Source organism: Arachis ipaensis, chromosome B10 (assembly GCF_059453495.1).
Source record: "Arachis ipaensis isolate K30076 ecotype BB chromosome B10, ASM5945349v1, whole genome shotgun sequence".
NCBI classification, from domain to species: Eukaryota; Viridiplantae; Streptophyta; class Magnoliopsida; order Fabales; family Fabaceae; genus Arachis; species Arachis ipaensis.
In genome coordinates this window covers 44,386,706-44,401,489 of record NC_142435.1, presented here as the reverse complement: position 1 = coordinate 44,401,489, position 14,784 = coordinate 44,386,706, and positions in this window count along the sequence as shown.

Sequence of the window (14,784 nt, the reverse complement as noted above, 5' to 3'; positions counted from 1 at the left end):
AATTTGATTATAACCTGAATAGCCATCCAATAAGTAGTAATAGTCATGACCTGCTAGTCTTTCTAGCATCTAGTCTATAAATGGTAAAGGAAAATGATCCTTTCTAGTGGCTGTATTGAGCCTTCTGTAGTCAATACACATATGCCACCATGTAACTGTTCTTGTAGGAACCAGTTTATTTTTTTAATTATAAATCACTGTCATACCTCTCTTCTTTGGGATGACTTGGACAGGGCTCACCCAGGGGCTATCAGAAATAGGATAAATAATCCCAACCTCTAGTAATTTAGTAACCTCTTTCTGCACCACTTCCTTCATGGCCGGATTTAACCGCCTCTGTGGTTGAACCACTGGCTTAGCATCATCCTCCAATAGGATCTTGTGCATGCATATGGCAGGGCTAATGCCCTTAAGGTCACTTATGGACCACCCAAGAGCTGTCTTGTGTGTCCTTAGCACCTGAAGTAGTGCTTTCCCTTCCTGTGGCTTTAAGGCAGAGCTTATGATCACAGGGAAAGTGTCATCTTCTCATAGAAACGCATATTTCAAGGATGGTGGTAGTGGTCTGAGCTCGGGTTTAGGAGGCCTCTCCTCTTCCTGAGGAGTTTTTAGAGGTTCTTCCATTTTCTCTGGTTCCTCCAGATCAAGCTGAACATCTTTAAAGATGTCCTCTAGCTCTGATTTGAGACTTTCAGTCATATTGATCTCTTCCACCAAAGAGTCAATAATGTCAACGCTCATGCAGTCATTTGCTGTGTCTGAATGCTGCATAGCTTTGACAGCATTTAACTTGAACTCATCCTCATTGACTCTCAGGGTCACCTCCCCTTTTTGGACATCAATGAGAGTTTGTTCAGTTGCTATGAAGGATCTTCCTAGAAAGAGAGTTGCACTCTTGTGCTCCTTCATTTCCAGCACTACAAAGTCAGTGGGGAAGACAAATGGCCTAACCTTGACAATCATGTCCTCAATTATGCCTGATGGGTATTTAATGGAGCCATCAGCAAATTGGACGCATATTCGGGTTGGTTTGACTTCTTCAGTTAGGCCAAGCTTTCTGATAGTGGATGCAGGTATTAGGTTGATACTTGCCCCAAGATCACATAGAGCTGTCTTGGTACAAGTACCCTCTAATGTGCATGGTGTCATAAAGCTTTCGGGATCTTTAAGCTTCTCTGGTAAGGTTTTCAGAATGACTGCACTACATTCTTCAGTGAGAAAAACTTTTTCAGTTTCTCTCCAATCCTTCTTATGACTTAAGATCTCTTTCATGAACTTATCATAAGAGGGTATTTGCTCGAGTGCTTCTGCAAACAGGATCTTTATTTTTAGAGTCCTAAGATAGTCTGTAAAGCAGGCAAATTGTTTATCCTGTTCTGCTTGGCAGAGTTTCTGAGGATAAGATATTTTGGCTTTATATTCTTCAACATTAGTTACTGCAGGTTTGTTTCCTACAGAGGAAGGTTGAGAAGCCTTCTTGAGGGAGTTATTATCAGCACTTGCAGGTGTCTGATCCCTCATTGGCATTTGAACGCCAGGATAGGGAGATGGATGGGCGTTTAATGCCAGATTCCTACCCTTTTCTGGCGTTTGAACGCCAGAACTGGACATGGATTGGGCATTTAACGCCACTTTCTTACCCTTTTCCAGCGTTTGTACGCCAGAATCATTCCTCTCTGGGCTCTTACTGTCCTCAGAGGGATTTTGGGCAGTGGGTTAGTCATCCTCTGTCAGTTGTTCCTTTCTTGGCTTTCTGCTGCTTTGAGTTGAGACATTCAATGTCTTCCCACTCCTTAATTGAACAGCTTAGCATTCTTCTGTTATCTATTTAGATAGCTGCTGTCTTGTCTGATCCAATTGTGCTTTCATATTTTGATTAGCAATTTTAGTGTCTTGGAGCCTCTCTTTGAATTCTGCGAATTGTTTTGTTATAATAAGCAACTGCTGATTGAGTTCAGCAACTTGTTCCTGAGGACAAAGTCCAGTGGATATTGCTTTAGCCTCTTCTTTCAGGGAGGACTCATTACTCAAGTACAGATGCTGATTTCTAGCAACTGTATCAATGAGCTCTTGAGCCTCTTCAATTGTCTTTCTCATATGTATAGATCCACCAGTTGAGTGATCTAGAGATATTTGAGCTTTTTCTGTAAGCCCATAGTAAAAGATGTCTAACTGCACCCACTCTGAAAATATTTCAGAGGGGCATTTCCTTAGCATCCCTCTGTATCTCTCCCAGGCATTGTAAAGAGATTCATTATCCTCTTGTCTAAAGCCTTGGATGTCCAGCCTTAGCTGTGTCATCCTTTTTGGAGGGTAATATTGATTCAGAAATTTGTCTGATAACTATTTCTATGTTCTTATGCTTGCTGTGGGTTGGTTATTTAACCACCTCTTAGCTTGATCTTTTACAGCAAATGGAAACAGTAATAATCTGTAGACATCCTGATCCACTTCTTTATCACGTACTGTGTCAGCAATTTGTAAGAACTGTGTCAAAAATTCAGTAGGTTCTTCCTGTGGAAGACCGAAATACTGGCAATTTTGCTGCACCATGATAATGAGCTGAGGATTTAGCTCAAAATTGCTTGCTTTGATGGGAGGTACACAGATGCTACTCCCATATGCAGCCGTGATGAGGTTAGTATATGACCCCAGAGTCCTTCTGGACTGTTCATTTCCACTTAGGTCCATGATGGAGAAAATGGAATTGATGTGAATTGCAAATAAAATATATTTTTATTTTTATTTTATTTAATTATAAACAAACCAAATAAATAAAATAAAAAAGAAATAAGATAAAATAAAATAATTAGAAATTAAAATATAAATTTCGAAAACTAAAAGAAAAAGAAAAAATAAATTCGAAAACTAGAATAATTACTTAATTAAGAAGATTTGAAAAACTTTGGATATGATTTTTGAAAGGAATTTTGACTTTAATAAGGAAAGAGAAAAACAATAAAATGACACCAAACTTAGAATTTTTAGATCAAAACAAAGAAAACAAACAGGAAAACTTTGAATATTAAGATGAACACTCAGAGCAACTTTTGAAAATTTTTTTTTTAAAAAAATCGAAACACAAAGGATACCAAACTTAAAATTTTTTATACTCTGAGCACTAATAATTCAAAAAAATGAAAGAAAAATAAACTTATGCAATTGACACCAAACTTAAAATATGAAACTAAACTTAAACAGAAGACTAAATTATGAAGTTATTAGTTTTGAAAATTTTCGAAAATAATTTAGAAAAATAAAATAAAATAAGGATTTTAAAATTTTTAACCAAAAGCAATAATAGAAGACTCTAAACCAAAAATAAAAATTTTCCTAATCTAACCAACAAAATAAACTGTCAGTTGTCCAAACTCGAACAATCCCCGGCAACGGCGCCAAAAACTTGGTGCACGAAATCACAATCACACTTTTGCAATTTCGCACAACTAACCAGCAAGTGCACTGGGTCGTCCAAGTAATACCTTACGTGAGTAAGGGTCGATCCCACGGAGATTGTCGTCTTGAAGCAAGCTATGGTTATCTTGTAACTCTTAGTCAGGATATCAATAATAATTCTCAATTTTAATTGGAATGAGTAATAGAACATGGATTAAATAATACTTGTTATGCAGTAATGGAGAACAGGTTGAGGTTTTAGAGATGCTCTGTCTTCTGAATCTCTGCTTTTCTACTGTCTTCTTCTTCACGCACGCAAGGCTCCTTCCATGGCAAGCTATATGTTGGTGGATCACCGTTGTCAATGCCTACCATCCGTCCTCTCAGTGAAAATGGTCCAGCTATGGGATTCGTAGGGCTAATCATCTGTCGGTTCTCACTAGTGTTGGAATAAGATCCATTGATCCTTTTGCACACTGTCACTGCACCCAACATTTGTGAGTTTGAAGCTCGTCACAGTCATCCCTTCCCGGATCCTACTTGGAATACCACAGACAAGGTTTAGACTTTCCAGATCTCAGGAATGCTGCCAATTGATTCTAGCTTATACCACGAAGACTCTGATCTCACAGATTTGAATGCTCTGTTGTCAGGAGAGGCAAACAAACTCGTGAACTAGAAACCAAAGAGATACACACTCAATCTAAGGTAGAACGGAAGTGGTTGTCAAGCACGCGTTTATAGGTTGAGAATGGTGATGAGTGTCACGGATCATCACATTCATCATGTTGAAGTGCGAGTGAATATCTTAAAATAGAAACAAGCGTGATTGAATGGAAAACAGTAGTAATTGCATTAATCCATCGAGACACAGCAGAGCTCCTCACCCCCAACTATGGAGTTTAGAGACTCATGCCATAGAAGATACAAAATTCAGATGTAAAAAATGTCATGAGGTACAAAATAAATCTCTAAAAGTAGTTTTTTTACTCAACTAGTAACCTAGGTTTAAAGAAAATGAGTAAGCTAAGATAGATAGTGCAGAAATCCACTTCTGGGGCCCACTTGTTGTGTGTTTGGACTGAGCACTGAAGCTTTCACGTGCATAGGCTATTCCTAGCATTGAACTCCAGCTTTTGTGCCAGTTTGTGCTACCAAATCTCGGGCCAAGTATGGACTATTATATATTTCTGGAAAGCCCAGGATGTCTACTTTCCAACGCAATTGAGAACGTGCCAATTGAGCTTCTGTAGCTCCAGAAAATTCATTTCGAGCTTCTGTGCCAATTGAGCTTCTGCAGTCCTTTTTCAGCCTCTGAATCAGATTTTTGCTCAGGTCCCTCAATTTCAGCTAGAATTTACCTGAAATTACAGAAAAACACACAAACTCATAGTAAAGTCCAGAAATATGATTTTTGAATAAAAACTAATAAAAATATAATAAAAAGTGACTAAAACATACTAAAAACTATGTAAAAACAATGTCAAAAAGGGTATAAATTATCCGCTCATCAATGTTGCTTGTATTTTTTTTCATGAATCTAGTTTCTTTTTCTAAAGTTCGAACTTATTTTATTGTATCAATTTTTGAAGGCGAAATTTTTTGTAAGGTGGGTAGAATGTAACGACCCACAATTTTAAAAATATAAATATAAATAAGTTAAAATTTATTTTTATAAATTGGAGTCCTTTATTTTTAGAAATTAATTTATCATCAGTAATTAAATTAATTTTGTAGCTATTTAAATTTAATCAAATTCATATTCTTATATATATTTTTTTTATGATGAAATATTTTACTTAATTAAAACTATAATTCTAGTAATTTCTAAGTAATAAAAATTATATGTATATTTTAACTTGAGTAATTGATATTTTTAATTTAAAAATAGCTTTTAGTTAATAATATTATTATTGAGTTCGATATTTGCTGATATGAGCAAATATCGGTACTCTTCGGTGAGCTTAACTTTACTAATGTTTCATCGTATATCTTTCATCCTTAAGTTACTAATGTCATTTATACTAATAATGTAAACTTATATCATGTAAACTTATTTTAGCGGAAGCATTAACTAGGATCTTAAAAGTTGTGATTTTCATACCTGGATTGGTTGCCATAGTAAGTTTTGGTTACGGTAGAGTTGAACTTTAAGACTGGTTTTTCTCCCTTTCTTTTCTTGCAGACGTTCATCAGGATGGCAGTTTCTCAGTATTTTCAGGGAGTGGAAACTGTAAAGACGTCGTGTATAGAGGCAGAGAGAGGACCACCTTTTATGTGTTATTATCTTTAAATCTAATGCATCCATCAAACATTAGAATTAACGGATGAGATTAAATCATTAATAGTTTATAGATAATTACAATTAGGCCACAACAAAAGTTTAAATTACAATAAACTTCCAACATTCTCCCACTTACCCTAAGTGTAATCATATTTTCACACATTACATAATTGCTTTAATATGGTAAAATACTTTGTGTGAGTTATGGCAGTCATGCATTTAATATGAAACACATTTCCTTCCATATACTACAACCACTAGCATCTTACTATACAAGCTATATAAATAACACAATTTTATATCGGTCCCATAAAGTTTCTAGATCATTATGTTATAACTCATAAAATAATATTACTTTAATTAGAAACAACAAACTATCAATGTTCAGAAAACACATAAATAAACATATTGAGCTCAGAGTGTTAGCATCATTTGTAAGACCCGGTTAATTAACGGCTAATTAACCCATATATGAGAATTTATTCTAGAAAGCCAAAAATGATATTTTTATGGCTTAATATGATAGAGGAAATTGAGACGAGAATTTCGGTACCAATTTTATGGAAATCGGACCAAGATTGGACCGAATGGACCAAACCGGTCCAACCGGACCCAAAGTGGGCCCTTGGCCCAACATAACTAAACCAAAACCCTAGTTTTCAGCACTCTCTCTCCTCACACAACACCAAAACACGCTGAAAATTGAGATGGAAGGGGGAAGAACACTCTCTCAACTTCCTTCTCTCACTTGATCTTCAAACCACCATAACTTTTGATCTAGAGCTCCGATTGCCGCTCCGTTTGCGGCCACGCGTTCACCGCGGAGAGCTCTACAAAACTCATACAACTAATCTTGAGGTAAGCCACGTGTTTCTGTTCGAAATTCCAGCCCTTATTTTCGAGTTTCATGGGTAAAATGTTGAGATTTTGGGTTCTTTGATGTTATAGGACCCAACTCTCTTGAAGGAGAAGGTTAATGTTGTCTCCTTGGACCTTGGGTGTGGTAAGACTCTCAACCCTAGTGTGATTTTGTTGTTCTATGATGTTTGGGTTTTGAGATGTTGTGTATGGGTATGATGGTTGTGGCTTAGGTTGTGTATATGTGAATATTGGAGCTTGATTGGTGACTTTGAAAAGCTTGGAAAGGGTTTGGTGGTGAAAAATCTGTTCTTGGAGGTGTTGAGGCCTTGAGAGCTTGTGGATAAGTGGTTTGGAAGTGCTCCGGGGGAGCTTGGGAAAATCGGCTAAGGTATGGTTTCGGTTTCCCGTATCTAATATGTAATATGGTAGGAAATACTTAGGCTAGAGGCCCTAAGATAGGCATTGAATTGATGATGTTGTGGAATGGTTGAGATATATGATGTGATCATATGTGTGATTATGAATATTGATGCCTTGATTGTGTGATATGTGAGAAAATGCATGTTGTGATATATGCTTGATGAATGATTGAGGTTGAATTGATGGGTGGTGCCATATTGTTGGTGAGTATGATGATTATGTATAATGATGGTTGATTAAAAATTGATATTGTTAGAAATTGGGATGAGAAGGATGTATGACATAATATTGTGTTTATCCTTTGGCCTTTTGATTGAGAAGTGTTAAAATGGTTGGAGGTAGTTTTGAGAATTTTGGTAAAATGTCAATGCGTGAGTTGAGGATGGCTTGTTGTTGAATTTGGTACACTTTGATTGATTTCAAAGAAAAGGGATGAAATTGGCATGTTTTAATTGATTTTGAAAAGAGTTGAAAGTGGCTTGTTTTGAAAATGGCACTTTGTGGTTTTGAATGAAAATATGGTTTTTAGGCATACTTTGACGGGACATAACTTGGACTACGAATCTTTGATTTGTGCCAAATCTGTTTAGAAATGAAATTGGATCCGGGATGTCCATGCCGTTCGAAGAACGGGTGAAAAATGATTTAAAATGAGAGAGTTATGACCGTCGGAAGATTGGGGGTTGAATCTGTGAATTCTGCAGCTTTTAACTTAGAAAATTTTTAGCAGAATGACCCCTCGCGCGTAGGCGCACTTGGCGTGCGCGTGGAGTGCGCGTACGCGTGGCCCTGTTTTCATCCCAAAGTTGATTTTTGAGTTTTAAAAGCCAAACTTCATACTTCTAAGCCTCCGATCTCACTACTTATGTCTTAAATCATTATGATATGCCTAGCATGAGGAAAAGGGCTAGTGAATGTGGTAACTTGCGAGTGAAGCAAGGGAAAAATGAATGATCAATGAGGATCAAGATGATTATGTGAGATGCGGAGAATGGTGGTGGAAGTGCTTGTTAAGCCATGGGCCGAAAGGCTATAATTGCTAATGAAACGGCTGGTTATGGATTTAACCGTGAGCCGGAAAGGCTGTGTATAATATGAATATTGGCTGGTTCTGGACTGAACCGTGAGCCGGATGGCTGATATGGATGTTGATCCATGGATGAGAATTCATGCATGCTTATGCTGAATTATTGATAATTGAGATTTGCACTTCCACTATCAGAGGCACGAGATCCCTGGGAGGAAGCAGTGGCTAGCCACCACGTGCTCCAGGTGGAGGCTCGAGACTCTGTTGACCCTATGTCGTAAGTGTGGCCGGGCACTGTGAAAGACCCGGATGAGCTCGCCCCCGAAATATTCACCAGTGAGGGTGATGGATATGGATCATGTTTATGATCAAGTTTATAACGAGTATAACTCGAGTTGGGGATGCGCGACAGAGGGACAGTCCAATGGTTAGCTACCAGGACTTGTCGGGTTGGCTCTATAACCGACAGATGATATCATCAGCCACTAGGGACAGGCATTCATCATATGCATACTATGTGAATTGTTTGAGATTGCCTATTTGACTGCATATTACTTGCTAATTGTCTAAATGTCTTAACTGCTCCTATTTGTATATTCTTTGTCTGATATAACTGTGTTTGCTATAATATACTCCTGCTGGTGGTTGGGAGGTTTGAAGGAATTGGAAAGGGAAGTATTAGTTAGACTGAAGAATCTTTAGTCAGATACCCTTATATGGTTTAGCTTGTTTATAAGCTTTGATATTATCTGGAGGAAGTTCTAGGATTGCCTTTGGCTTTCCTCTATTATTATGTATTATATATGTGGAAGCTGTTACCGTGCTGGGGACCTCTGGTTCTCACCCATGCGGATTTTGTGGTTTTCAGATGCAGGACGCGAGGCTTCTCGTTGAGGCATGCTGGAGACTTCTGGATTAGCGAAGATCCTTTGTTCTTGGGACTCTGTTTTGGTTTATATATCTTGTTTAGATACTTTTATCTCCATTAAATAATACAAACTGTGATGACTCCTTCTAGAGGGGATTTTGGAGAATAGGTTGTATGTATTTGTGTCCCTTTGGGTTTCCTTTGGGGTTTCCTTATTTTATTATATGTATATATTATTATGCTCGGACCGGTTATCTTCGCAGCCGGATTTTGAGTCTTGATATTCCCGTTTTTGACACTCTTTATATATATGATCTTGCGTTAGCTTATCCTTTGCTCGTTACGTTATCGATCGGAGTGTTGCGCGTTCGAGTTACGGTTTTTGTTTACCCCTTTTTCTACAAAGGCTCCTAGTTATAATCAATTATTCATACTACTATACGTACTAAATTTTTGTTTTAGAGGTCGTAATATCTTGCCATCTCTGAATTATGACTTAAGCATAAGACTCTGTATGGTAGGGTGTTACATCATTCAGAAGAACCAAGACCCATTCTATGTACATGTTCCTTAAATGTCTTTGGTTGCAATCCTTTAGTCAATGGATCAGCAATCATAAGTTCTGTTCTAACATGTTCTATGGACACTCTTTGTTTTCGAACTTCCTCCTTAACGCCAAAGTACTTTATTTTCATATGCTTGGCACCTTTAGAATATCTATCATTTTTTGAGAAAAATACTGCTGCAGAATTATCACAATAAATTTTCAATGGCCTAACAATTGAGTCAACAATGCCAAGTCCTAAAATAAAATTTTGCAGCCATAAAACTTGATTTGTAGCTTCAAAACATGCTACAAATTCTGCCTCCATAGTAGATGTTGCCACAACGCTTTGCTTGGAACTTTTTCATGATATGGCAGCTTTTCCAAATAAGAATAAGTAGCCAAATGTAGACTTTCTTGTGTCAGCACATCCACCAAAATCTGAATCTGAGTAACTAATTACTTCTAATTAGCTAGACCTTTTGTACATGAGCATATAATTCTTTGTACCTTGAAGATATCTTAAAACCTTCTTTGCAGCTTTCTAATAATCTATTACAGGATTACTTTGATACCTTCCAAGAATTCCTACTGCAAAGCTAATGTCTGGTCTTGTGCAAGTTTGCACATACATAAGACTTTCCACTATAGAACTATATGAAATTCCATCCATTCGCTTCCATTCTATGTCAACTTTTGGGCATTGCATAAGACTAAATTTGTCCCCTTTTTGAATTGGTGCAATTACTGCGGAACACTTTTTCATGTTGAACCTCTCTAGAACTTTATTTATATAGGCCTTCTGAGACAATCGTAACAATCCTTGTGATTTATCACAAAAAATTTCAATTTCTATCACATAGGATGCCTCTCTCGTATCTTTCATTTCAAAGTTTCTAGAAAGATATTCTTTAGTCTCACGCAACATTCCCAAATTATTTGTTGCAAGCAAAATATCATCAACATATAAGACTAGAACGATAAACTTACTCCCACTGACCTTTCGGTACATGCATACATCAATAATATTTTCTTCAAAACCGAAAGAAAGAATGGTATTATTAAACTTAATATACCATTGTCGTGAGGCTTGTTTTAGTCCATATATTGATTTCTTAAGTTTACACACCATACGACCTTTTCTTTCAGTTGGAAAACCTTCAGGTTGATCCATATAAACTTCTTCATCAAGATTACCATTCAGAAAGGCAGTTTTTACATCCATTTGATGTAACTCTAAGTCATAATGAGCCACAAGTGCCATAATGATATGCAATGAATCTTTCTTAGAAACAGGTGAAAATATTTCTTTATAATCAACACCATTCTTTTGAGTAAATCCCTTAGAAACAAGTCTAGCTTTATATCGTTCAACATTGCCTTTTGAGTCTCGCTTAACTTTGAAGACCCACCCATTTACAACCAATACATTTAGCACCTTCTGGCAATGCAAAAATATCCCAAACTTTGTTATCTTCCATGGATTTTAACTCTTCTTTCATGGCATCAATCTATTTTTCTGAATCATCACTATTTATGGCTTGTGTAAATGAAACTGGATCTTTAGATATTTCAATATCTTCTTCTTGTAAATAAGTCTCATAATAGCTTGGAATAGCTGACTTTCTTTCCCTTTGAGATCTTCTCAATGGTATTTCTTGAGACTCATTTCTTTCTAATATTTGTGAGTTAGTTTCTTCATTGGGAGCATTATCATTCAAATCTTGTTCATCACTATTAATGTGTTCAACAATAGTTGGAATAACTCTTTGAGTAGGTGTAGATAAAGGAACACTAACATGTATAGGAACATTAACTTTAATTTCCTTTATTTCTACATTTTGATGATTTTCACTCCCACTAACTTCACCATTTTCAAAGAATTTTACATTACCAGTTTCTACAATTCTTGGACTATGGTTTGGACAATAAAAAATATACCCTTTAGACTTCTCTAGATAGCCAATAAAATAGTCACTCACTGTTCGAGAATCTAATTTCTTTTCTTGTGGATTAAATATTCTTGCTTCTACTGGGCAACCTCAAACATATAAATGCCATAAACTGGGTTTCCTATTAGTCCATAGCTCAAAAGGAGTCTTTAGAACAGCTTTACTAGGAATTCTATTTAGCAAATACATGGCAGTTTTAATGCATACATCCACAAGAATTTGGGTAAAGAAGAATTGCTCATCATACTTCTAACCATATCCATTAACGTTCGATTACGCCTTTCTGCCACACCATTTTGTTGCAGTGTGTATGGCATTGTGTATTGTGCACATATGCCATGTCTTTCTAGAAGTTTTACAAATGGACTAGGACATTGTCCTGTTTCATTATGTTTTCCATAATATTCACCACCTCTATCTGACCTAACAACTTTCACCTTTTTGTCAAATTGCCTTTCAACTTCTTTAATATAAATCTCAATAGCATCAACTGTTTGAGACTTTTCTTTAAGCAAATAGACATATCCATAACGTGAAAAGTTATCAATAAAAGTGATGAAATATTTTTTTCACCAATAGATGGAGCATCAAAAGGTCCGCATACATCGGTGTGTATAATTTCAAGAAGCTGACTACTTCTTATGGCACCTTTCTTGTTTTGTTTGGTTTGTTTTCCCTTAATACAATCCACACATAAACCAAGATCAATAAATTTAAATTTTATAAAATCTCATTCTTTACTAATCTTTCTATTCTTTCCTTGGATATATGACCCAAGCATTTATGCCACAAAAATGCAGAATTTTCTTTAGGCGTATTTGGCCTAACTACATCATTCTGGTACTCAATAAGCAAGGATTCAGAAAATTGATCAAGAAGTTTTAATCTATATAAGCCATCAATTAAAACACCATAACCAACAATATTAGAATTTTTAAATAAATTAAAACAATCATGTCCACCATTAAAAGAAAAATCACAATTGTCCAACTTTAAAACAGAAATTAAATTCCTAGACATTGAAGGTACATAAAGAGTCTTAGGTAAATCTAAATGAAAGCTTGCATCCAACACCAAACGATAAGTTCCTATTCCTTCAATTGGTGCTTTCACACGGTTTTCCATGTAGAGGAATATCTTACTTTGGCTTGTGGTTTGGATCATAAGGAATCCCTGCATTACATTAGATACATGAATTGTAGCACCAGAATCAAGCCACCAAGAATTATGAGGAATATCAATCAAATTTGATTCATAAGTACATACATATGTTTCAAATATACCTTTTTTTCGAACCATGCCTTACGTTTAGGACAATCCTTTTGGAAATGTCCTTCCTTCTTACAGAAATGACACTGTTTTGCATTGGCATGTCCTTTCTTCTTAAAATTTTTGGGCTTTGTCTTTAATTTCTTTTCTGATTTGCTAGCTCCTTGAACCAAGTTGACAGAATGACCACCACAATTTTTAAGTCTATTTTCTTTCTGTATGAGATTTCCAATCAATTCATTAACGTCCCAATTTTCCTTCATGACATTATAATTAATTTGAAAAGCTCCGTAGTCAGAAGGTAGTGAGTTCAAAATGAACTGCATCATAAAGGAGTCATCAACTGTCATACCCAGTGACTTTAATTTTGCAGCAATATTAGTCATCTCAATAGTATGCTCTTGCATGCTCTTAGACCCATCAAACTTCATGGTCGTGAGCTGTGACATTAATGTACTAGCAAGTGACTTATCAGTAGAACGGAAGCGGTCTTCCACAAACGCAAGATATTCTTTAGCACTTTCTGTTTGTGGAAGGTAGTCTTAATATTACTTGCCGTAGTCATTCGCATAAACATAAGGCTTAATCTGTTAGAACGTTTCCATGTCTTAAGTGCATACTTTTCATCCTCATCATTATCATCAGTGACAATGGGTTTCTCTTGCAAAAGTGATAAGTCAAGATCCAAAAGACCTAAATGAAACTTCACTTGTTCACTCCATTCAAAAAAGTTTAAACCATTAAACATGGTAACAGACGAAGCTTACGAATGAATTGAAATACCTGTCATTTAATCATACAATGCTCATATTAATTTTAATTTTATCATCTACTCAGATTACAGAACATAACAAAGCATATTATAGTTCACCTTTGGGTAAAATTCTATAATATACTAACATACAAAATAAATGTCATACTTATCATACTTGAAGATTAAAATTCTCTGCCAAATACATATACCATCTTTGGACAATACATATATCTGACTCAGGAATAATAAATTTTCTCGTTCAAGTCTATTAATAATAGAAGAGATTTCCTTTGGGTAAATCTAATTCTAAAATTAATTAACACATTATTAACTATACTGGCATTTTACGTTATAACTTGGTAACTTTGGTGTACACAAGCAGTAAATAGTCGAAATAAATTTAATACTATAAATAAAATATTTATAAACTTTTCATAAAATTAAAGTATATTACGTACTCAAAATAATTTTGTAATTCTCATCAACACTAAACATAAACTCAAAATTAAATTCATACATGAGTATAATTTATGATCAAATTAAAATATTCAAAAGAAAACATATAGAATATATACAACCATAAATATGTATTTTTGATGGCATGAAATTAAAACTCACTTAATTAAAATCTAATTATAAATAATTAATCAGAAACATGGTGAACATCATAATTAGATCAGAGAAAATCATATACTTTCAAAACACATGCTCTAATACCACATGTAAACTTATATCATGTAAACTTATTTTAGCGGAAGCATTAACTAGGATCTTAAAAGTTGTGATTTTCATATCTGAATTGGTTGCCATAGTAAGTTTTGGTTACGGTAGAGTTGAACTTTAAGACTGGTTTCTTTCCCTTTCTATTCTTGCAGACGTTCATCAGGATGACAGTTTCTCAGTATTTTCAGTGAGTGAAAACGGTAAAGACGTCATGTATAGAGGCAGAGAGAGGACCACCTTTTATGTGTTATTATCTTTAAATCTAATACGTCCATTAAATATTAGAATTAACGGATGAGATTAAATCATTAATAGTTTATAGATAATTACAATTAAGCCACAACAGAAGTTTAAATTACAATAAACTTCCAACAAATAACTCATATATATTTAATCCTAAAATAATTTAAAACAAAAAAAATTACTTATAAATTACTAGTTGTCAATTTATCATCATCATCATCATCATCATCATCATCATCATCATCATCATCATCATCATCATCATCATCATCATCATCATCATCATCATCATCATCTAGTTGCATTTAACAAAACGTAAAGGGAGAAAAAGAAATAAAGCCAAGGTGGCATGTGTCTTTATTTTCATTAATCATCACTATGCTTCATTTATGGATTCCTTCACCATCGAACAATAAAGAGAAACGAGTGACCGAAAGAGAAGA